The sequence below is a fragment of the Phlebotomus papatasi genome, chromosome 1 (genome assembly GCF_024763615.1).
Source record: "Phlebotomus papatasi isolate M1 chromosome 1, Ppap_2.1, whole genome shotgun sequence".
Classification (NCBI taxonomy): domain Eukaryota; kingdom Metazoa; phylum Arthropoda; class Insecta; order Diptera; family Psychodidae; genus Phlebotomus; species Phlebotomus papatasi.
In genome coordinates, this window is record NC_077222.1 from 58,949,884 (window position 1) to 58,976,970 (window position 27,087).

Genomic DNA, 27,087 nt, shown 5'->3' on the forward strand with positions numbered 1-27,087 from the left:
CAAAAAATATCCTAGATTCCTTAAACCTTTACTTTGCAATTACGTGCAAACATAAGAAGAAAATAACTTAGGTAATCAGAAAAAAAATATTTTCTTTGTGGGACACCGGTGTTCCAATTGTCCATAAAGAGTTAAGCCAAAAAATTATTGGTAAATTTAGTTGTAAAAATAAATTACTGCAGCCATTAAAAAGTGTTAAAAATGTTTTAAAAATAATCCCAAAATATTGAGAATTTAGTTTTTTTGAGCAAATTTTCGATTTTTAGGAAAAATCCCTTAACGTAACCATACAGAAAGGCACTCCTGAAAGTGGCTGAAGAGGAATATTTTTTTTAATTGCCTTTTTATCAAGTATTTAAATTTATGTTGTATGGAGAGTGTTAAAAATTTTGTCTCTTTCAAGAAACACATTTTCAACTAAATTTATAATGATTTATAGCTTGTGTTTTACGATTATTTCTCGTGATACAACTGTTGATTAAGGAGTCTTGAGAGATCTGTCCATAGCATCTTTCCAGGAAGCATACTTTTAACGAGCCTTCCTGGAATTTTATCTCAAGACAGGAGCTTTGTGTTTAATCAAGCAACCCCAGTAAAGAACAATTTTATGGGTTGAATTCATCGACCTTTGGCATTCTATGCAGAAGATAGAATTAATTTACGCGCAATTTATTTCGATCGTCCCATTCCAGAGTATTTCACGTTAACTTAAAATTTGGTTGACTATTTTTATAAATTTTAATTTCGTTATTTAGTTATTTTATTTATTTAAAACACGACGATATAGCAAACGCTTGACTGAATTATCGAACTGGTATTACTAAAATTAATAACCCTTCTCAAAACAAGCTTGTCAACATTTGTGGATGTGCCGGTAAATTTGTAACTTTCAAATTTACAAAAAAAAATAGAATTTACAAAATTAACAAAACAATCAAGGTTAGGGTAACTGTACCAAATTTAGGTATAGTTGCATGCAAGTGCCAAAGTCTTAAGTTTGAAATGTAATATTTTTTTATACAAGTAGATTGTTTTGTTACTTCTTTCTAAAGACTGTTGCTCGGAACATTGTAGACAGATTATTGTCTTTATTTTCTCTAAAATGTAGACATAGCTTTGGTGGCCAATTTCAGCCACCTTCATTCTCATAGTTCCTTGTCCATCCGGAATTCTTCCAAAGTCTTTTTCACATCATTTCTTTTATCAAACCGACATTTTTTGTTATTTTTTGCATTGTAGAATCTCTAGAAAATGCAAAACTAAAAAATCATGGTCATTTGAGGAACAAAAAAGTGGCCGAAATTGCAAGCTGGTCGGAATTGGGTACACTTACCATATTGAAAAAAATATAGTTAGATTTTTTTAGAAAAAAACTATAGTTGATATTTTAATTTTCTATTTATCTAGTACTTCAGGTTGTTATCTCTTGCTATTATGCCTTATAAAATTTCTTTAGAATTTGAAATCCACTGCTTTTATTCAGAATTATGATCGTTCTTTGAAATAAATTTTTGAAAATTAATGATTTATGTTATTAGCTCTCGTTTTTAATTCAGGGGACAAATTATAAAAGCGAGCAACATAAAGATTTACCAATTTGAAAATACTCTCCCCCAAAATTGTGGTTTCAAATAGAGTAGTATGGAATGGAAAGCTGGATTTGCTATATAAGAGTAAAATTCAGAGTTCATAGTGATCTTTTACTCATTGAACATCTGAAGAAAATAAATTTTCTCTCTATTTCTGCCGATTTGCATGCAAGGAAGTGCGAAAGTACTTGATTCAGAACCTTGGAAAAATACTTTTATTGTCGCGACATTTCTTGTTGATTATTTGCATATTTTCAAAAGAAATCTCAAGGAGATTGGTTGAAAGAAAATATAACTTTTATGATTCTTGAAAGAAATCTCACCAACGCTGTCACGTGCATTCGTACTAAGACTAATATTTGCTAAAGGTGACTAATTAGCAGAAATTTTCTGAAATTGTAATCTTGACGGACATTTATTGATCTTTTCGGTTTCTGTTGAGAGAATTGCATGATTCTTGCGTCAAACGCGGTGTGAGTGGTTGTTGCCAATAAAGTGGCAGCATTTTATAAGTGTTCTCTCTGGCCACATTACCTCCTTTCAATGCCAACCACATTGAAATTGTAAATTGTACCATTCTTTATGTGGCCATGAGGTGCACAGCAATTGATCAGTTGATTTGCGCGCGAAAGAGTGAGATCGCAAGAAGCTGGTAGTAGGGTAGAGTGTGCTGGTGAGATTCTTAGCGACAATGTAGAAACGATGGAAGATACTCTGTGTGGGTGTCAATAAAATTGTACTATATATACTTAAGCTTAAGCCTATAGTTGTTTGGTTTCACGCGACAAACCGAAAAAAGCTGAAGCAATGATTGCGAGAGATTCTGTCCAGACAGAGGGAATTTTATGGCTGGCGGAAAATCCTCAGCCACGCAGATAGATATAGAAAATGTGCAATAATGGTGTTGGGATATAGTAGACTAACAATAACAAAAAAAAACGTGGGGGATGAAATTAATGGATGGTGTGGTGCATTTAATCGCAATCTCGAGCTCTCTTTCTCAAAGGCACAATCATGATGCACTTCTTGGCTGAATTTGATTGATGCATATATTTATCGAGGAATTTTCGCTAAAGTGCACTCTATGGATTTCTTGAAGTTGCGAATGGCATCATCTTGTCGTGTGTCTCGTGAGGTGCTTGCGGAGGACAATGGGGCAAGCAGAGCGAATTGATAAATGGACGGTGAATAAATAAAACCGACGACTATTTGTGAAACTCTCAACTGACAATTATTATTTATTTAAATCCCACACTTTTGTGCAGAAGGCGAGAATTTGTGGCAAAGTACGCCAGACAGATCATAGATTGTTGTCCATAGATACAATTCCCTTCGTTTTCCATTCTATGCTTAAGCCATCATCCCAAGCACTATAGCAATGAAATGGCAAAGAGGTAGCCAGTCATGGGACTCTGGCAGATGAAGATAATTTTGATTGTCACACGTGAGGAAAAGTAACTTTCGTGTTTCCGCATTGTTCAATTGTCTTTCTTCTCATTGTCACTCCCGCGGAGCTCCGAGAGAGTATTTTGCTCAATTTTGCTTGAGCATCACCTACCATCTAGCTCTAGCTCGAGCGCGAATAGAGCATAGGATCTACACGATCATGATCATCATCATTAGTGGCAGCATCATGAGCACGGCCGGAAGAGTTACCATCTACATCAATAAGTCATTAACTATCAAATTTGGATTTGTATTCATCTCTCGCGCAGTTCATTGAACTAAATATCCAAGCAATTGTGTGACGTGACGACTGTTAATAGCGTCTTTTGACTGATTTTTCAGACAAATCATCGTGGGCTCCTGTGAACTAAAGTAGGATTGACCGGATCTACAAGAACTTTTAGCAGAAGTAATGTGCTTTCTGAAACTACTTGATTTATAACAATGACATCATAAAATGTTAAAGGTTTGTCATTTAAATTTATTGCTTTGAAAAACATAAATATTAGGTGAGATTCTTAACAATCTCACCTACTATAATCCTAACAAAATTTCATGTCGTCCGATCGCGCTCAAACTTGGCCAAAATGTGTTTCGCCACTTCCTGATCACGAATATATGGGGGGCTAAGTTACGTTCCCGGCCGGCCGGCCGTCCGGCCGGCCGTCCGGCCGCTCTTTGGAGCTTAATAGCTCCTAAACCAAAAAAGATATCGACTTGCGGTTTTCGGCAAAGGTTAAATATCGTATGAAAATTGCAACTTGGTACATTGACCCCCCACCCCCCACCCCTCCTTCCGCCATTTTGAAGACCCCCCTTTTTTTGTTTTCTCAATAGCTCCGCCCCTATGACATCGAGCGGGCTCAAATTTTAGTATGTTATAGCTGGGCCTTAGAGCTTTCCATCAGTACCAAACTTAAGGTCCCCCGACCTCCCTGACCCGAGCTATAAGGGTCCAAAAAAATTTTCTTAAAATGGCCATAACTCCGGTTCCAATTGTCAGAATTTAAAAAGTGAGGGCTTTTTGGAAAGCTCTCGTAAAATGCCACTTCCCCTTCTAACATTGCAAGTTCATAAAACCACCGCTAGGGGCGCTTTTTTTAAAAAGAAAATTTTTAAATCTTAAAAGTTAAATAACTCAAAAATTCCTTATGCAATCGGGCTGAAATTTTAGTATGTTGTAGCCGTTGATTATACCTATCAAACAAAAAAAACCTTAAGTCGATCCATAACCCCTGACCCGAGCTATAAGGGGTCAAAGTTCGAACATTGACCGGCCTCTATCTCCGGTTCTAATTAACATAGCGACATAAATTTTACCTTTTTGGTTTCGTCTCGATGAGCACTTTCAGATGGAAGTTCAAAAAGTCACCACAGGTGGCGCTGTGATAGCGTCAAAATTCATCGAAATTCAAAGTCACTTTTCTCAAAAACGGCATTGTGCAAGTTAATGAAATTTTAGTATGTTGTAATCCAGTCTAAGACGTTTCCAAAATGGTGCGTAAGTGCGCTGTGGTTTCAATAGAACCGGAGATATGAGGGGTCAAAGTTCACGAAATTCAAAAAATCATATCTCCGGTTCTATGTGACCGATTTTGATGAATGAGGGCTTAAACGAAAGATCTCACCAAATGCTACAACTTTCTAGAATATTTGAACTTCGTGGGACCAACACCAGGGGCGCCACAGTCGAAAAACCAATTTCAATATCACATAACCTCAATTATCTCGACTGTCGCTGAACCGATTTTGATGATTACTTCGACATAATTGTAGAGCACATTTGTCTCTACATTTCGTCCATACATCATTTTCCACTCAGACTACGCTATCACTCCGATTTTGCCGTTTAAGTGTGAAAAAATTGATTTTTCCCATAATAACGCTTTGAAATCACTCAGATGCCAATTTGACTGCCTCTACTCCACCAAGACACTTAAAATAGGGGTTTAAATGGAAAGTCCCGCAAAATACAACAATTCTTTGATATAGTTGAAGTTCAACAAATGACTACTTGGGGAACTCTGGATGAAAAAACGAGTTAAGAAACAAAAAACCTCGCTTATCTTGGCTTCTGAGTAATCGATGAGATCATGTTCTATAGGAAAATTATAGAGAACATTCTGGTCTACATTTCACCCATATAACACTTTTCTGTCAGTTCATCCAAATCCTTGATATTTTGGTTTAAATACAAAATTTGTATAATTTCACGAATTTTATTCAAGATAACTGAATGGCGTCTCCCAACTTCAGCTCTAAATCGAATTTGTATGCACTCCGAGTTAGCTCACGTTAAGAATCTCACCTACATAAGCCGGTTAGGATTATCTGTCCCTTTTTCTTATGATGATTTTGGAACAAAACCTATTTTACCAAACACTAAAATGTTCAACAACAAAGTTTTTGTTCCTAATCTTGATATCGCAATAGAACAAAGAGACCACACTTAATATATATACACTGCTGGCAATAATCATAGCTCCACTTTTTCATACTAGAAAAACTTTGAAAAAAAAATTTTTAGAAAAAAAATAAAAAAATCATTTGAAGGTATTTTCATACCGATATGAAAAAATGCTATTTGAATTTCATACCATTAGAACTGTGAGTACTGTGATAGAACCTTTATCAAAATGGCGATTTTCGGGTGGCAATAATTATAGCTCCACTCAATAAATTTGGCTCCAGGGTATTTATTTTCAATCAGTGAAGGTAAATATCTTTTTTTAATTTAATTAATAACTTTATTAAGCTAATTAGAATCATTTTTATAAAGTTTTTTATGAATTTTGCCGAAATTTTGTAAGGAAAATGTTTAATGAACAAAAATAAGGGATTAATTAAGGTCTTGAAATGGATGGAAGTTGATAACCAAAAAAATTCCATAAAAATGACAAGATCCTATCACCTTTCATCCGAATTTGTCCATATTGCCGACATATATGCATTTTAAACCACTCCCAGGGCAAAAATCTTCTTTTGTTAGAGGCAAAAGTGTGCAAATTTCCGCGTTACAGTCGAAAAAATAAGTTTTCTACCGAAATTTGATGTAAAACAATGCTGACTGTTTAGTCTCATCATGTCCTGTTGATTTTGTCGCTAACCAGAATCCTAAGTGACTAAGGTGATCTTTAGAATACTGGAACAAAAAATTATCAAAAAGAAGCTTATTGCGGTTAGATGAATAGAAGGTGTTTTACCTAATTTAAGTGGTACAAAATTACTTTTTTCGAATAAAAAAATTGATAGGTCTTGTCTTAACATGTTTTCTGTCTGAAAAAATAATTTTAAACCACTTAAATGACTAAAACACCTTCTATTCATCAAACTGCAATAAGCTTCTTTTTGATAATTTTTTGTTCCAGTATTCTAAAGATCACCTTAGTCACTTAGGATTCTGTTTTGGGGCAAAATCAACAGGACATGATGAGACTAAACAGTCAGCATTGTTTTACATCAAATTTCGGTAGAAAACTTATTTTTTCGACTGTAACACGGAAATTTGCACACTTTTGCCTCTAACAAAAGAAGATTTTTAGCCCTGGGAGTGGTTTAAAATGCATATATGTCGGCAATATGGACAAATTCGGATGAAAGGTGATAGGATCTTGTCATTTTTATGGAATTTTTTTGGTTATCAACTTCCATCCATTTCAAGACCTTAATTAATCCCTTATTTTTGTTCATTAAACATTTTCCTTACAAAATTTCGGCAAAATTCATGAAAAACTTTATAAAAATGATTCTAATTAGCTTAATAAAGTTATTAATTAAATTAAAAAAAGATATTTACCTTCACTGATTGAAAATAAATACACTGGAGCCAAATTTATTGAGTGGAGCTATAATTATTGCCACCCGAAAATCGCCATTTTGATAAAGGTTCTATCACAGTACTCACAGTTCTAACGGTATGAAATTCGATTGGCAATTTTTCATATCGGTATGAAAATACCTTCAAATGATTTTTTTATTTTTTTCTAAAAAAAAAATTTTTTCAAAGTTTTTCCAGTATGAAAAAGTAGAGCTATGATTATTGCCAGCAGTGTATATATATATATATATATATATATATATAATTTAATATAGAGAGATGTTCTTGGCAAAATTGTGAATATGATTTATCGTAATTTTTTGGCAATTTTAACTTAACGATTTATTACAAAATATTAAAAAAAATGATTGTCTAATTTAAATGGCATACAAGAGATTGCGATAATTAAAGGGATCTGGTTTACTTACATGATACAAGTGCCCCAGATTATTATTTACTCCAAGCAATAAAAATTTCGAATGCGAGAAATATTCCATTACACTCCGGATATTTGCTGTGAAAATAATAGTTTTCAATTCGCTAATAATTACTTTGCTTTAATATTATGAACTAATTATTTATTTATGGTGAACTAAATAAAATTTTAAGTTCTATTCCTATGAGGTTAATTGGTAAATGTTCAAAGTAATTTAAATTAATTTAATTTGAATAATTTTAGCAATTGACAAGAATTTTCGAATTGAAAGAATCCTGGATTTCATCTTCAGAATTCTTTCGATTTTGACAAGAAGGGAGATTTTATGAGTCCTACTCGTCCTTAAAGGATTTATGTTTAGAGGATAATTTGTCTTCAGTATTTTAATAAATAAATTCAGTTGAATTGATTTGAAACTTAAAATAATAATTGATTTGTTTTTGAGAGACAGTAAAATATTTTACTGAAAATTGTTTACTCGATATAATTAAATTATTATGATTAAATAATTTCTCAATATTTTTACAAAGTATTTTTGCCGATTCCAAGCTGAATCTATACTTCTTATTCTGTAAATTCGCTTAATCTATTGTAAGAGTAAACATAATTGCAAATGTTGAAGTCTTTTCCTGGGATGCTAGTAGGGGGAGGTGGGGCTACTTTAAGTTGTGGGGTTAGATTGTTATACGACTTTTTTTGCCTTTTTCTAAATGAAGTTGGTTCTTACAATTATTTTATTTATATCTACAATTATTTTGTCTATCTAAATTACATCATGTTAATACCCAGTTTCCATTAGAAATACGAGAAAAATCGTATAGCAATATAGCCCTACCTCCCCCTATATCCGTAATTATTTACTCAGATTTGATTAAATTTTATATAAGAAGTCATTAGTGACCATGGTACAATGTATCATACGCAAATTATGTGATTTTAGATAAATTATGACTGGTTAACCGATATACAAATTGCTATCGAGAAAGGATTTTAACGATTTTAAAGACGTTCCCGACATTCCTAAGAATATCAAAATAACGCATCTGAAAATTTATATTGTGTGGTTCTTTTCTCGCTTTGCGGAAAGTTTTGTACGGTTTGTGCACGAAGTTATGCACCAAAATGAAAATGAAGTTGCGCACCGAAAGTTTGACATCGTGTCGTTCTTGATAATATTTTCTTTCATTATCCTTTCTGAATTGGATTCTGGACAACAAATTCTCCTCTTAGACGGTTAAAGGATATTCTGGTATATAATTTAAATTCAGTAACTTTTAAAATGCATCTATAATATTCTATTAATTTATAAGGGGCTAAGTCCAGGATATAAACATTAATCTCCAGTATTTCTAGTATACTAAAAAAGAAAAGCTTGTAACTCTTTTTTTCAATATTTTTTTGGAAAAAAACATTTGTTAAACCTAAAAGTATTTAAAGAGAAATCAAAAAGTCGCTTAAGTTTTGACGTTCTCTACAATATATTATGAAATTTTTAAACACGAATAAAACATAATGATTTGTGTATAATAACAACAATTTCGTGTTAAAAATCAAAGAGGCCCCAAATCTGAAACAACATTTTTCACAGCAGGAAATTCATGTAAATATGCTATATTCCAGCTATAAAAGCTTCCGGTCAATTTGTGCCGAGAATCTCTCCGTCCGTAGAAGATTGTTGAAGTCGCGAGAAGCGTGAATTTCTCTGTGATTCTACCAGCACCATTGGCTTTGCAAATTGAAGATGATGCTGCAGTCCTGTGTGCGGGCAAGTGATCGAAGCAGCAGAAGAGGCAACCAATCTGCACAGATAGGTGAGTGTTCTACGATGGTTTTGTTGATGAGGGGACAGGGGGGAAACCAGTTTCAAAAAGATTCACGCGAGAGAGAGCTCAGAGAGAGATTCTGCAATATGGGGATGGGGGGCGCAAGGAGAAATCCATCCAGTCACTGTTCATAGACCAAGAAGCGTCCATTGTAAGAAATTGTTTGCGCTATAAGCCAAAAGATTCATGGATTTTAATGTATTAAGGCACTTTGTCTTGTCTTTTCTCTCCACTAAATCTTTCAACGGAGGTCGCTCTCTCTCTCTCCCGACCAGAATCTCTGGGTATAAGGTAATTTGTGTATATCGTGGAGATGCTTTGCCATTTCTCTGCACGGGAGATGATTTTTTTTTGATAATCTTGGAGACTTTTTGGGTGGGAAGACGGCCAAATTTGGCGTCTTCGTTGGCGTATTGCTTTTTAATGGCTCTGGCAGGATTCAACCACGCATTTTATCACCCACCAACTCGCACTCGTGAGACTAAGATCAGTTCCCGCGCGAGCCAAACTGTCCGTGCTTGGAAAACAAAGCACACGAAAAGACAAGATAATACAAAAGTTTCATGAAAATTAAAAAATAATATATATTAACTTATCAGAGAGGTGAAAAAATCGAAATTTTCTAAATTATTTGTTATATTTGTTATTATAGAATAGACTATATCGTAGAGTAAAGTTTAACCACATTGCTGTTAATTTCAACACAATAACTTGATTCAACTCAATTTTTTAGGTTTCAGACCAATTGCCTTGGCGTATTAAATTAGAAGAAAAATTGTTAATATGGCTTAAGTAAAGCTTCAACTAGAAGCCAGTATGTGGGATTCGTCTCATAAAAAATATATCGAAAATCTTAAAGACGAGCGATAGATATCCGATATGTCAATTGGAATATACAATAAACTAAAGCATTTTCACAAAATCTATGTTAAATAAATGAAATCTTATTACCTTACGCTTCATTATTGTCTAAAAACAGTTTAAAAGTTCACTTCAAAATTTTCAGTATTTAATTTAAAGTCCCCTTGTTAGGCTTTAAATTTAAAGAAAACTTGGATACGTTTAACATTTTCTTTCAAGTTTAAATTATGAATTTTTTTTGCATTTTAATTATTCTTTTTATTAATATGTTTCATTTTATCTTAAGTCTTAATAAGGCCTAAAATGAATAAATAAAGTAAATAAGCTTCCTGGCGATCACCGGAAGAATTGAGGAAAGCACATAAACTTTTAAAAGTCAATTTAAAGATTTAGAACTAAGTATTATTTTGTGAAGAAATATTTTTCTTTAAAAACTATACACTCAATCTTTTCTTTCAATATTTTCTTCCTCCCCCCCTCCTTACCTGCTCAGGTCTTAGGCCTATTTTGACCGATATTCTGTCTAATAAAATACTTAAAAAGGATCAAACTGTCAATAACTTAAAAGATAAATAAAATCAATAAATAATAGAACTGATTTTCTATACAAAGTTTCATTAAAAAAACATTAATTTCTCAAAACAAAGACCCTTTAATATCATAAGTGCTTTTTCTATTAGATGAGCACATATATTCTGTCAGTAGAAGAGGTCGAAAGTTTGGAGTGGTATATCTCAGCTCCTGATGAACATAATGGGATAGATGAACTATGGTTGGAAAGCTTGGCTCATTAGCTCTTAGAATCTGGTATAAGCAATATGCTATGGGTAAACCATGGTCATCCAGAACCACTTATGTCGAAGAAGACATTTTTTGCAACGTTATTTTTGGCCATCCACTGCTGGGACCAGAAGTGACCCACAATTCTAACACATGGACTATTTGTTAGAGGAACTCAAAGGGTATGATTTGTGGAAGAAACTTTTTTTTTTGGACATCACACTTTTTTTTATTTATCGACTTTTGCAAGAATTTTGATATGTTAAACGCAAGGAAAAAATTACAGAAATCCCTCTGTCCCATTTTCTGGACAAACTGATGAAGATATCGACTTGGAATGTTCTGAGTACCCTCCCCCCCCCCATGAGTTGATCCAAGGAATCCAAATGTCACTTCAATTTCATCCCCACGTCTATCCTTCCCCTCCAGAAACCACTCTTCTAGGAATATCTCAAGAACCAGACCATCGATGCATTTCATTTTTGGATATGTTTTAGAGAGTGTCCTAGCGGACATTCCATCCATACATCTCAAAGACGTCCAACCTCTTCTTGCACGTGCTGTGCTAATAAAGAGCAGAATTTCTTCTGATCAATTTTCTGATCAAAGAGACAAAGTTAGCGAACTTGATTGTTCTGAGTACCGCCCCAAAAGTCAATCTAAGGAATCGAAGCAAAACATGCATTGCCTCTCATCCCACTCCTTCTCCTCCAGAAACCCCTTTTTTGGAAATATCTCAAGAAATAAACCATCGATCCTTTCCAATTTTGGATATATTTTTGATATGGCCAAGGCGGACATTTTGTCTTCAGACACCAATATCATCCAAAATTTTTTTCTTGGGATTACATATACCAGATCCTGAAAGCTAATAAGCCAAGCTTTCCAACAATAGTTCTCCCATCCAATTGTGTTCATCAGGAGTTGAGATATACCACTCCAAACTTTCGACCTCTTCTACTGACAGAATATTTGTGCTCATCTATGTTTAGGATTTATAGTTTACATTAGGTTCTCAGATGAATAAAAATATTTTATAAATCAATTTTTGTTAAACAATAAATTAAATTAAATTTAAATAGATTAATAGCGTCATAAATCTTCTGAGAAAAAGTGTTAATTCTTCGAAAGTCAAATCAAATTTGCAGAAAAATTTCCCAAACTCTAATTTGCTGGTGAAGAGCTCAAATGACGCGACGAGATATTTTTTGGGCAAAAAATCCATTATCCAAAGACAAGTTTTCAGGCAAAAAGCAAAGAGTCAGGGAGTCAATTTAATTTGTGAGAATTTTATGCGGCGGTTCTGACTATCTCAATCTTTTTCTTTGGCCACATCGGCCAGACTTGGGGAGTAAACATGGATGGACGGAAGAGGACGGGACTGTCAATTCGTTTTGTGGTCGTCTTTGATGACTTCTCTCCCAAATGAAATGATCGCCGAAGCAGAGAGCAAATCCAACAAATTCGTTTCACCTGAGCATGACGTCATTCGGTGAGTGTTTCGCGGGCGCGAAATCAAATCCCACCGCGAGTCAGTAGAGTACAGCACTCTGAAGTGGAAGCACGTACCTGGCTGGAATTTTCTGCTGGTGGTGTCACCGCCGAGAGACTGTGAAAGACCATTCAGTGGGTTATGTGAGAATTCGTAGGCTCTGTTTCTCAATACTGTGTCTGTGGTTCGGTTTTTTTTTTTGGAGTCTTCCAAAATTGCCTTGTACTGTCCGGTATATTAGTGCTTTTTTCTTCTTTTGCTGTGTGCTCAACAGCCAAAATATACTCGCGTTGTGCCCGTGGAAGGCCAAAAAGTGAGTGGGATTTCGCATTCTTAATACATTGATCGCGAGAAGGTGGCTTCACGACCCGAAACCATATTATACATGAAATTTCAAAATTCAAATTGAAAAATTACACAGCTCGAGGAAAAAATCGAGTGCGAAGAATTCACAATTACGCAAGTCTCAATGTGCCATATTAGTTAATTTTTTTTTCGTGTAGCACATCTCTCACTCTAAGCTCAAAAATATTTCCTCTTTTTTCTCTTGTCTCACCTGTGTTCACGTTAATTATAGTGTTGCTTTTTATGTATCTTCTCGGCTCACGAGACACATTTCAATTGTCTCTGTAGCAACATATATGAGCAAAAGGGCGCGAGACGGAGAAAAAAATTCGAGTGAATATTTAGGAGTTCAAAAATTTTGTGAAATTTCTCATTAATGAAATTTCACATGATCTTTTCACCCACAGTGAACTAAAAGAAAACTATTTCTTAATTTCGTTTGTAGGTGTTTTGTTTTTCGATGCGTTGCACACAAGTGAAGAAAAAGTTTGAGGTGTTTTTCATGTAAATGTTACTTGGTGTATGGTGATCTCTCTTCACGGCAAAATATCACAGAAAAAAAACGGAGGAGTTTTATTAAAATTCCCCAAAAGAGCATCAGCTTCGTCGAGTGAGGCCAGCTAGCACACGGATTTTATTTGAGCTCATCAATGACACTTTTGTAAAAGACAGCTGTATTAAAGGTGAGTTACATAATGTCAAAAAATTCTCTATTATTTTTCTCCTATTCAAATACGAGTATATTTTATTTTTTCCTTGAAAACATTTTGTGGACACTCCCACAGAAAACTTCCTATTTATTCGATAGTCACTCTGCTTCATTCACTTTCTGCACATATGAAAATGCAATAGCATTTTCACTTTGCCATCCCCGTGCCCAAGATGCTAAAAACGAATAGAGAGTAATTGGATGAGCTCACATGCCCCTCTTTTTTTTTACTCTAAAGACGGTATCGATAAATATGTGTACAAAAAAAATCCATATTTCGCTTAGATCTACAAAACCTTTTCTATATAAATTAAAAATAATAAATTCGTGAATTACTACAAAATAGTAGATTGATGAATAGATGATAATTATCAATGATTATAAACCATAGCGATACAAAAACCTCAATGCGTCCAGTGATCTGTAATTTTTAGCGTCCATCGCCGTCTTAACTTTGATACTCAATCTGAAAACTAAAGTGATGAACGTGCTTATTAACTCGCTGGTATATGTAAAATATCCATCACAGCATAGATTTACAAATTCTCACATATAATACATGTTTAAGATTTCGGCAAACCTTTCACCTCGGTATACTTTAATGAAATCAAAATTCGCTTATTTTTCTTTCTCAAACTATTCAATTTTTGAAGTTTATTTCATGCCTAAAGATACAATGCTGTTCCTATTTAAGGCTATACAAAACTCACCATAAGTTTTAATTTTGTTTAGATTTGTGTGATATTTGTTTTACATAAGTTCAATTACAGTTTTTTTTAAAATTTCTTTAGTGTGTATTCTTCAGAATTCCTTTTTAATTTTATAGGAAGGCTATTGTAAATTAGCTATTGAGTTGAATGAAATAGATTTAGTACCATATTTTGTAGTCCTAGGTCGAATATTTATTATATCTCCCTGTCTTCTACTATCTTGTGCAAATTCTAGTAAATTAGATTGTGTGTGAATTAATTTGTGTTTTATTTTGTGAATGTGTAATATTTGTTGTACTTTGATTATTTTTTTAATTGGAAGTTACTTTAGTTCTTTATACAAAGTTTCAGAGTTTGTGAGTCTCCTGTACTTAAAAATTATTTTAACAATTTTATTTTGTGTTCTACTAACTTTATTTAACATATCTTTGTTGGCACATCCCCACTATTTGCACAAGTCTGTTGCACTCTTTCGTTCTCAAAATTAAACTGAACTAAATTTAATCTTGTGTGATGTTCAAAAGAAGAGGAGTGCGAAAGAGTAGGATACACTTATGCAAACCTTTTAAGACAGGGATGTGAATTTTGATTTCATGAAATTTTCTTGATCTAATAAGAGATATGCCGGAGTCATTATGATCAAATGGTAATTTGTTAATAAATTTAAAAAGAAGATAATGCCCAGCGCACAACAACTTTTGTTTGTAAGCCTGTTTTCAAAATCTTGTATGAGAATGAGCGATATGACTAGATCTACACTTCATTCACTCACATTGAAATGTGAAAAAATATGTTTACAAACAAAAATTTTTGTGCGCTGGTCATAATGTTGATTCAAAATTGTTTACAATTTCTTAGAAAGCACTATGTTAAGCTAGATCTGCTTTGCCTAAACTGTGAAACATTATGGCAATAAATCCTAAGTATAGATTTAACTTACTTATTTATTTATTTACTGAATTATTTAAAAAATAATACAAAAGTGAATTTACGAAAACATTATAATTTTAATACACTGAAAACTTTTAGTTTTCTTATGCAATAGCTTTGCGCATTTATTTTCATCTTGATAAAGAAAAGTTCATACATATTTTAAAAAGTATAAAATTTGAGCTGATCATTCGTTTACTCTTTTTTATATTATCAAATAACACTGAAAATATTAACCAATATGAAATTGAATTCCCTTGAAAAATAATGGTGATGATGCTGGAAGCAACATCAAAAACTGTGCGTCATCAAAAATTTGCAGAAACTGTAATTTTTTGCTTTTAATTTCTGTATAAAAAGGCACAGAGTCACGAGATGACATTATAATATGAAAGATAAAGCTAGAATGTCACATTTGAAAGAATTCGTATATTTTCTTAGTTTTTCTTTCTACTAATATTTTTTAAACATAATTTTTTGTCAGTTTTAAATTAAACAATAAATCATGGATCAGTAAAAAAATAAATTTTGACCATTAAAATTTTCCAAATCTCTAATTTAAAATTTACACTCAATCGATAATGGTAAAACGGTTAAGATTTTTTTTTATTTTGCCTTTGCCAAAAAAAATGTACTAAATTTTTATGCATTTCCGAGTTATGATTTATTATGCATTTGTATAAGGTCGAGAGAACACCTATTGGTACTTGAAGAACACATGTCAGCACCTATTTGGACATGAAATTTCAACATATATCTTTATTGGAAAAGGTAGATGAATGAAAAATCGTCATATTACTTGCATTTATTTAAATACATTAAATAAACTTCAATATTTTGACGAAATTGCCAATAGGTGTTCTGTGCAGAACAGGTGGTCCTTCAACCCTCCTATTCCAAAATTTAATTTTACCTTGCATTTCTACCAAAAGCACTGCTCAATTTACTGCAGTGATTTTTTTTACATTAAAGTTCAAATTTGATAATTTGATTGCTTAATTTGTTTGTTGTTATAAAACGTTTATCTTGTTTGGAAGAAAAGAGGAATTCGGTGGGTAAACAGAAATGAAATGAAAATGAAAATAATCTTTTGCAAATCCGTAATCTCTATATTACAACTGAGCCAGCATATAAAGTCGTTAATAATAATGTATTTTTATTTTTCGGCACCGTCTTTATTCCACAGACTCTGCTCAAGGCAATTTGTTGAGCAAAGTTGCTCAAGAAATCTTCCCTAATTACCTCAAAAACCAGAAGAATAAAAATTGCACATGGTAGTAATTGTAGTTCAGAAGATTATGTGATTGAGCATAAATATTTTTCGGGTGCAATTCATCAAATTATAATCGAATGAAAAGTGAAAGTTGCTTATACAATTTTATCCGACTCATGGGGCTTTTAAAACAAGCAGCAATTTTTACCAGCAAGGTTACACCATGTAATCTGGCATATTTATGGATTGTACCATGAGTGAATAAGACGAAAATAAAAAGATCACCTGGTGGAAGAAAAAAATCCACGTAAAAGACTCTTGAAATATCAACTCGATCATAATACCACTAAAATTTTGTTCAAATGAAATATCCCGCAATGGGGGATTTTGAAACAAGATTTTCAGGATTTGTTACCTGCATGTCTTTTCTCTCCTCGGACATTCTCTAATTAATTCAATACGACATGCGCCAGAGAGCTTTTTATGCATGAAGTACAATTATGTGACTTTTGCAATTTGATGTGATCATTTGCGTAAAGCACTCTCCTCGCAAGTAAAGCTATAAAATTGTCCAGTAGATTTTCATTTGCTCAACCACGTCAATTATATATAATACATCTACAAGAAACTGAACCATCTCAAATTCCAGCACAAGTCACTTTTCATGCTAAAGCAATCCGATGCAATGATTTTCGCAGAATTTATATATGACTCAATTAGCATCACGGCTTGAACAACATATTGAGCAGCTATTTATCATGATTGTTGGAAGATTTTTTAAGTAATCTTTAGTAGGAAAAGCTAGAAGGAAGCACTCAAGAGTTTTGTGAGATTGTCAAATAATCTCTGAAAAAATGTGTGAATTAATATAAAATCGTCTTAAGAAATGTTTACCATTAATTCCCATGGATAGAAAATGTATGGCAAAATCCGATTAACACATTTCGGTCGAAAGAATTATTGAAAATATTTAAATTTTGTATTTTCATCGATATTTTTAAAAACAGATCCGGGATACAAATCTTGATGCATATACAAATTAAAAAGCCTTTAAATCCGGATATTAATATGAAAAAACTTGAAAATACAAGTTAAAAAAGTTAAATTAGCTCAACTAAATTTAAACAAATAAGAAAATACTCTTCTGGTAAGTTCTAAGTACACAATTTAATATTAATTCTATTTCCAATTTGTTTTGTTAAATTGAAACATTTAGTAATTCATACTTATTCAACTTTCAAAGCATCGTAGCGGATCAGTAAAAATCGTTGTATTTCCTTCAGTGAAAAATCTTTCCTCACAATATTAAACCTTTTTCAACTATCACAAAATTATTGTATTTTTTATTTTACAATTCAATATGATTTTATGGGAATATACTTACTTCATAATGCAAATGCATTAATACGATTAAATTATCAGATTTTTGGCAATCATTTTCTTACTATTTCTACACCCTCTTTTCTTGTAACACTTCAGTCTGTTTTGATGGGTGTCTCATCTTATTAACGCTTCATGGAACACCTCTCCCGATGTACCAGACTTCCAAAAATTATTTAAATACAAACTCTAATTTTAATTTTGAATTTAATAAACTTAATTTTAAGTCTTGCAAGAAACGTAGCATCCTGAAACGGATGAAAACAACCCTTTGTCTATGGGTTTTTCTTTTAAACTTTCTTCCGCATCTCTGTGTGTACGAAAGATTGAAATCAATTATATTTTTAGTAAGATGAATACAATGTGTACCCAGAAAAAAATATTTTGTAAAATTGTTCGTAAATGTTTGTGAAATCCTATGACAGACTTACGAAATGCTCGTGAATCGTATAACCCACAAAGATGTTCGTAAAAGTTTGTACTTTTTTCACAAACATTGTTCGTAAAATGATCATTTGACGAACATTTTTTGTACTTTTACAAACATTTGTTCCTAAATGTTCGTAAACACACAAAAAAATGTTCATAAAATTTTGTCATTTGTTCGTAAATTTTGCCAAACAAAAAAATACGAACAAATGACAAAATTTTACGAACATTTTTTGTGTGTTTACGAACATTTACGAACAAATGTTTGTAAAAGTACCAAAAAAGTTCGTCAAATGATCATTTTACGAACAATGTTTTGTGAAAAAAGTACAAAATGTTATGAACTTGTTTGTGGGTTATACGATTCACGAGCATTTCGTAAGTCTGCCATAGGATTTCACAAACATTTACGAACAATTTTACAAAATTTTTTTTTCTGTGTAGTACAAATAATACGTAATCAATGCTTATACAGCCAGTAAAGAAGCCTTTGCACCATTTGGCTTCAGAGGCTGGTCATCAACGCTAAGGCGGCATCGGATGCATGATAGAGAGGTTAGGCGAAATTTAACAAATTATAGTATTAGGGGAATGTTGGCATGGTTCGCACAGAGTGAACCATCAAACAACGCAAATTTTTTCTTTGTTTGCAAGGAGCTAGTTCGTTATTTCTTAGCCATAAGATAGATTATTATTAACCTCATGAGAAGTGATAAGAAATGTTAAACCGACTCTTTGCAAATAAAGAGAAAATTTGCATCGTTTGAAGGTGCACTCTGTGCGAACCATGCCTACATTCCCCTACTATTGCTTATGTTGTCGAAATTTTCACAAATATTAATCCATTTATGAGCATCAAAAGTATAGTTTTGGAAGCAAAATTGCGAATTACTCAAATGTACATATTCATTTTTATATAAAGCAGCCTTAAGTGAAAGAATTTTTTAATATATTCATTCAGTTTATCTTAACAAACCATGTGAAAACTAAAATATATTTATACATTTCTCTTTGAATTTTTAAAATATAATTGAGTTTGAAATTTTCACTTCCTATTTCAAGATTTTTAGATTCCAATAAAATTTGCACAAGATTCTTCTCTATTCAGGGAGGTTACTTATTTAAGTTTCAGCAAATGATATACGATTTCTTGCAATTCTCTGGGAGACACAAATAAGATAAATTCCATGTGGTGCAATATTCAAGTATTAAATTCATAAATATTCCATTCTGAAATGCAAGTGTAGCGCCAAGGTAGTTTTCTTACTCAATTGACGAGGCAATTGTGAGCAAATTCTTTTGTATCGATTGATGTTGAAACCACATGAAAATTCGTCAATAAAAACGCCCTCGCAAGCCCCGCGAAAATTTATTCACACTAACAAACTGTTTCTCTCTTAGCAAAATAGTCTGTTTGATCGATACTTAAGTTCATCAGCATTTTTGCAGAGAAATACGCCCACTTTCCTAAATTGATTCTCCAGATTTTTGACCTATCGAAACTGTTATTATGCCTTTTTGCGGGATTCATTTTTTAATTCATATTGAAAGAATATGGTTTTGAGTAGGAATTTAAGGAAAGAGATAAGGGATAGTTTTTGAAAACATTTCCAGGCCAGCTTAACAATAAAAAAGGGATGGGTTGTTGAGAGACAATCAAGATCAAGAATAATGGGTTTTGTAAGTTTCAAAAATCGGAGGAGGTTCCCGAACATAGTAAATTTATGCACAAGAATATATTGCCTCAAGTTCATTTTTTTTTTTGCTAAAAGCCGTCAAGTACAATCATTTTTGGTCATCAGCGGTTCTATATCTCGCGAAATATGTCAAGAAAATGTCTCAAGAACCCCCACCTCTGATTACTTACATCTAAGAATTCTATGACCATAACTGTGACTTCATGCTTGAATCTTATAAGTTGAGTTGGCACTTTACAGAACAGCTTTATAAAAGAACTCTTGACGCTAAAGTTTACTTGGAGTGAAGTTAAGCTGGTTTTATTTAAATAATCTTAAACTTTTTTTTATTACTTTTGCACCACACAAGAAATACTTTTAGTCGCCCACTCGAGTGCCTTGGAATACAATTGTGTGGTGAGGAAAAAAAAGACATTTTTCTTGGTGTATGCGACAGGCGGAGATTTTGCGATGGTGATTTCAAATATTGAGATCTTTGACGTGGAAAAAATGGTATACGGTAGTATTAAATCAATTCTGAAGTCAAAAGCTTGATCAAAATATTGGCAAGAGAGAGAGAGACAATATAGTATTTTGATTTCTGTTATTCATTTCTTGAGATATATTTTAGCGATAAGTTGTCAATTTATGGTTTTCTTGGGAGAACATAAAAGAATTGAAAGTGGTTTTCTTGTCGTGTAGTCTTTGTTTAATGTAATTGAAATTTAATATTATTCAATATTGTTATGTCACTAACGTATATGCCCCGTTGTGTCTGGAGGTGCGAATTGAATCAATTTTAATTGAATTGTTGGCATTCGTGGTGGAGATGAGATGAGGCTATACAGAGGATCTATTTGAAAATGCCAACATCTGGCTTGGTGATTGCGGCTTCATTGTTAATTTGTGGGTTTCTTCTCTGTGGCGGTATTGAAGTCTTTCGTGCGACACAAGAAGTGGTCAGAGGGATCTGACTCCAATGGTACCGATGGGGATACAATGGCCTATACGGCCTATGCGGACGGGGAGATAAAAAGCCCTTCGCTACCTCCAATTAGTGGTCAATGGGGAAAAATTGTAGTGCTGGTATTTTCCTAGCCATTCCAATCCCTATGACTATTTTTCAGGCGTGCTCTCATCTCATTATGTGATGCGTTGCAATTTTATGGTTGTTGTGACTTGTGACATCAAAGAAATGTGCAATTGACGTGATTTTTTTGTAACTGGCCTTGCTTCAATGCGTCTCCTCTACATCTTTTAGATCTCTCTCTCTCTAAACTCTTTGCGTAATTCTATACCATCACAATTGCATCTTACCTCCGACAGTTGATGCCCATTTTCCACAATCGGCGCACATCAATCACTCCTCATTCCGGCCTATGTCACCCATCTTACATGCTGAGATGTCGTGTTATATTCTTTTTATTTTTCCCAACATTCTACTTCATGTGTCTCTCCGTGACATTGTCCAGTACTATATTTTCTCTTGTATCAACAATTGTAGAACAACTGTTCTCAATTTAAAATGCATTTATATTGCAATTAGGTTTGATTGTCTTCATGAAATATTTACTTTTGAAATTTTCATTTATTTAATCATAAAATAACTAGCAACACCCAGAAGAATTTAGACTGGAAATTATTCGTCTTTCATATCTCAATGTTGTATAAAACATTTTTCGGTTTTGTTGTGTTTATTATTTATTTTAAAATATCCTTAATTTGCTCTATTGTGCCATATATTTTCCTGTATAAATAATTTTTATACAGGATTATAAGTTTTTTATTATTTCTTAAATTATTAATTCAATTTTATTAATCGAAGTTCTTAGAAAATAGTAAATATTATTAGATATAGAATAAATAGTTTTTTTGCTTGGGAAAATAATAGAAAAATTGAAATATTATAGGCATTTAAAAGGCTGGTAAGTTTGGAAAAAGTTTGGATGAATAGAGAAAATTAAATAAAATTGAATGAAATAGGTTATTATATTGAATTTTTATTGAGATCGTAAAACTAAAATTTTGCCAGTATCCATACACAAATATCACTTTGTTATTAGCGTACATACTTTAACACTTAACAGATACGTTTCTTTAAAATTATATTAGATATTATAATAGTATACGGTGCATCTTCTGGTCAAATTGGAAATATTTTAAATAAATATTCAGTTCTTAGTTGAACAATGTGCCTGAACATAAACCTTTTTTTGATGATAAAGCTTACAAAATGCTTATCCACTGATGGAAGCAACCATAAAAATATATTGAATTCTATTTGCAATTATAATTATTTTATAATTGAGCCGCTGAAAACAACACAAGATACTTTAATAGAGAAATGGATTTACGATACAGGTTGTCTGAAAAGTTCTCGTTAAAACATATTTAATAAATATAATCAGTAGGATTATAAGTGTGAATAGATTATTTAGTTAGTACTAAACTTTTCAATTAAGCGTATTATCCTATTTAGTTTTTAATCAGACAAAATTTCATATATTTCAAGACAAAATTTCATATATTTCAAGTTTTCCCAATTTTCACGACCTTCAGTTACCTTTTAACAACCAATCTTCAACTGCTTCTCCTGTGAAGTATTGCCAAGCGAAACAAGCGATTGTGAAATAATAAATATGAGCGACTAAGAGGTTGTCCGAGAATCACATATCGATTGGAATCTGGCTGGTGGCCGTATGTGAAAAGAGAATTTTTAAGGGTAAAAAGACTTTAAAAAAAAATTGCAAGAGCTTAACAATGTGATTATTTTCTCATTAAGAATACCATGCGTGCATATACGAAATGATATAGCGCCGGTGACCACGAAAACTCATCAATTATATCATTTCTTAATTGTTGGTGTGATTTTTGCTCAATTAAAATTCAACACTGTCAAGGATACAGCAGAATATGGCCTCAAATAAAAAAATATGTGCAAACAATAAGAGATTCTATCCAAATGGTTGAAAGCATGTGGTTTAATGGGTATTCTCATGGTCAGAGAGAATCTTCACATTGCAAACAGCAATATCGCGGTGTTCTATCGAAAATAATATTTTGCATACACACGTTAAAATAATCCCCTATTCATTTCTCCCAAGTGTATATACTCTCCATCATGTGCATAGAGTGTGCAATTTTAATGAGAATACCTTGCTGTATGAATGCAAATCGTTCTTGGAGGTGAAAAAGACAATAAAAGGTGTCACCAGTGCAGAGGTGTTGGGTTGGTGCTACATTGGGTGAAAAATCTGTATACGAGAGACTCAAGATTAATTAACGATGGAATGCACCGGAGAATGTGATTCTTGACCCGCTTCTGACATTGTCCCTTGCGTGCCCAAAGCACCAGGGCCCTCGTGCGGTATCTTGTGAGGCCAACAAAAGCTCCTATTGTGAACACAAAGTTCACTGACTGACCACAGAAATTCTCTTTAATGCTTAATCAAGCACTCAAGATGAGGTGTAAGTAGAAAACCACTTGAAATCTCTGAGAGATGGCCAATTTGTCATTTGCTGAATTGCGGTTAATGGTTACTCTGAAAGGGCTTTAAAAATATTAAAGAAAGAAATGTTTCATACTCAGTATGAATTCAATCTTAATTCAATTATATTCACATAGACCTGGAATCTACTTTTTTGGCCTTAATTTTATTCTCACTAAATTACTAATATTTACCTTTAATACATTATTAATATCGTATGGATATATTTAATGAAAGGTAATTCAAAGAATGTACTCTTGACAATGAAATAGAATTCCTAACACTAGTTTTACATCAATCGAGCTAAAGAAACGTTTTGTTACAATTTAATAACTAATAATTGCAGCGATCGTTCGCTGAAAACAAAGTGATTCATTCACACTCGGAAAAACTCTGAACACATAAGAATAAAACTTATTAGAAGTTCGGTTCAATTATTGTTAGTTTTTCTTGAATGAGTGTTTCTAAGTGAGTAAAATAGATGAAATTCTTATTTGAAATTTAAGGGAGATATAAATATTTAAAATTAAATTAAAAAGAATTGAAATTTACTACACTTTGTCTTGACTTCATTCTATACGGTTTTGAAACTTATATTATTAGAAATATATGACTGATAAAGAGGAATTTACTTTAAAGTGCTAGAACTAGAACTTAATTTGAGGTAAATTGTAGGGTAAGTGTGCCAAATTTCGGCATATTTGCATGTAAGCGTCAAAGTCTTAAGTTTGAAATGTAATATTTTAAATTCAAATTGATTTTTTTATTCTTTCTTCTGAAAGACGTTGCTTGGAGCCTTGTAAAGAGTTTACCATCTTTATTTACTTTAAAATCATTCTTAATACATTTTAAAATGAATAAAAATGTAGGCATAGCTTTGGTGCCCTATTTCGGTCACCTTCATTCTCATAGTTCCTTGCCCTTCGGGAATTCTTCCAATGTCTTTTTCACGTCATCTCGTTTGTCGAATATACATTTTTTGTTATTCTTTTGCATTGTATAATCTCTAGAGTACGTAAAATCTAAAAGTTAATGGAAATTCGAGGAACAAAAAAGGTGGCCGAAATTGCAAGCTGGCCGGAATAGGGTACACTTACCCTAATTCTTAATCCCCCACCGTCTTAATGCTGATAACAAAATTTCAGTGCAAAACGATAATAACCTAGCAAAAAAACATTTAATAACAGCACTAAATCACTTTAAGTTTAATTTCTCAAATGATTAAAGAATTGAAATTTCAGTGAGTATATTGTACAATATATTATATTAAAATGATTTTTTTCAACTTTAAATAAATCTCGAAAAAAATTATAACGATCATTCTAAAAACTTAAAAAATATGTATTTTTATTATTCATTTATTTTTTATTACTGGAAGTTTTCCAAAAGAAACACCTCTCTAAAATTTTGTAATAATCCTGAGACCATGCAATGACAATACTTGTGGCAATTAGATAATATAATAAAATTTCCTCTTGATGCGAATATAAAACTGACTCATAAATATTAAGAACTCAACGCATTGCTTCAGAATCTTATTAAAATTTTATCCAACTAATTACTATTCCTATAAAACTTTTGAATTGTTTTACGCTACATTTACAGATATTTGCAATGATCCAGAATTTTGTATATTAATTACAGCCCTAATTATATAAGCATAACAAAATTAATTATTTTAGGGGGCATTATTAGAATAACTGCTTTTAATAACCTGAAGATTTTATTCTATTTTTCTTCAAGGAAATATAAAATATGCGAAAACAAAGCTTTATAATCACATTTACATTTATCGTGTCAAACAACTATTTCCTTTGCCTGCAGCATAGAATATTTTACTTGTGAATTACCTTTGGGTGCAAATATCCATGTTGAAGAATAAAAACGATGTAAATTAAGGATAAAACTATGGCAGGGCACATTTCAAAATTTAAGAGCACATCATAAAACTGGAGATGTGATGGTCAAGAACTCAATTAACATTTAAGTTCTGTACCAAGAAGAATATTGCTATATCATAAGGCTTTTCGTGAGAGTGTTATATAGAACTTGCTTCGGCATTTAAACATGAAAGATATTAGGTGAGATTCTTAACAATCTCACCTACTATAATCCTAACAAAATTTCATGTCCTCCGATCGCGCTCAAACTTGGCCAAAATGTGTTTCGCCACTTCCTGATCACGAATATATGGGGGGCTAAGTTACGTTCCCGGCCGGCCGTCCGGCCGCTCTTTGGAGCTTAATAGCTCCTAAACTAAAAAAGATATCGACTTGCGGTTTTCGGCAAAGGTTAAATATCATATGAAAATTGCAACATGGTGCATTGACCCCCCACCCCCCACCCCTCCTTCCAACATTTTGAAGACCCCCTTTTTTTGTTTTCTCAATAGCTCTGCCCCTATGGCATTCAGCGGACTCAAATTTTAGTATGTTATAGCTGGGCCTTAGAGCTTTCCATCAATACCAAACTTAAGGTCCCCCGACCCCCCTGACCCGAGCTATAAGGGTCCAAAAAAAAATTCTTAAAATTGCCATAACTCCGGTTCTAATTGTCAGAATTTAAAAAGTGAGGGCTTTTTGGAAAGCTCTCGTGAAATGCCACTTCCCCTTCTAACATCGCAAGTTCATAAAACCACCGCTAGGGGCGCTATTATTAAAAAGAAAATTTTTAAATCTTAAAAGTTAAATAACTCAAAAATTCCTTATGCAATCGGGCTGAAATTTTAGTATGTTATAGCCGTTGATTATACCTATCAAACAAAAAAAACCTTAAGTCGATCCATAACCCCTGACCCGAGCTATAAGGGGTCAAAGTTCGAACATTGACCGGCCTCTATCTCCGGTTCTAATTAACATAGCGACCTAAATTTTACCTTTTTGGTTTCGTCTCGATGAGCACTTTCAGATGGAAGTTCAAAAAGTCACCACAGGTGGCGCTGTGATAGCGTCAAAATTCATCGAAATTCAAAGTCACTTTTCTCAAAAACGGCATTGTGCAAGTTAATGAAATTTTAGTATGTTGTAGTCCAGTCTAGGACGTTTCCAAAATGGTGCGTATGCGCGCTGTGGTTTCAATAGAACCGGAGATATGAGGGGTCAAAGTTCACGAAATTCAAAAAATCATATCTCCGGTTCTATGTGACCGATTTTGATGAATGAGGGCTTAAACGAAAGATCTCACCAAATGCTACAACTTTCTAGAATATTTGAACTTCGTGGGACCAACACCAGGGGTGCCATAGTCGAAAAACCAATTTCAATATCACATAACCTCAATTATCTCGACTGTCGCTGAACCGATTTTGATGATTACTTCGACAAAATTGTAGAGCACATTTGTCTCTACATTTCGTCCATACATCATTTTCCGGTCAGACTACGCTATCACTCCGATTTTGCCGTTTAAGTGCGAAAAAATTGATTTTTCCCATATTAACGCTTTGAAATCACTCAGATGCCAATTTGACTGCCTCTACTCCACCAAGACACTTAAAATAGGGTTTTAAATGGAAGGTCCCACAAAATACAACAATTCTTTGATATAGTTGAAGTTCAACAAATGACTACTTGGGGCACTCTGGATGAAAAAACGAGTTAAGAAACAAAAAACCTCGATTATCTTGGCTTCTGAGTAATCGATGAGATCATGTTCTATGGAAAAATTATAGAGAACATTCTGGTCTACATTTCACCCATATAACACTTTTCTGTCAGTTCATCCAAATCCTTGATATTTTGGTTTAAATACAAAATTTGTATAATTTCACGAATTTGATTCAAGATAACTGAATGGCGTCTCCCAACTTCAGCTCTAAATCGAATTCGCATGCACTCCGAGTTAGCTCACGTTAAGAATCTCACCTACATAAGCCGGTTAGGATTATCTGTCCCTTTTCTTTTTTTAATCATAAGACGCTCAACCACAAAAATTCTTAGTCTAAATTCACGCTAGAAGGCTTGG

At 33.0% G+C, this 27,087-nt stretch overlaps 1 protein-coding gene across 2 annotated transcripts in view; it reads left to right on the forward strand.

Moving 5' to 3' along the window:
- Nucleotides 1-3,417: 3,417 nt before the first annotated feature.
- Nucleotides 3,418-27,087, forward strand: part of LOC129809461 (uncharacterized) — a 46,449-nt gene continuing 22,779 nt past the window's right edge. Inside the window, exons 1-2 of one of the 2 annotated variants that reach the window (XM_055859287.1) lie at nucleotides 3,418-3,501; nucleotides 13,035-13,272. The gene's annotated coding sequence lies outside the window, so the exon portion shown is untranslated. Of the gene's footprint in view, nucleotides 3,502-12,286; nucleotides 12,558-13,034; nucleotides 13,273-27,087 lie in introns of those variants that run through there. The other variant, XM_055859286.1, reaches the window with a different exon arrangement.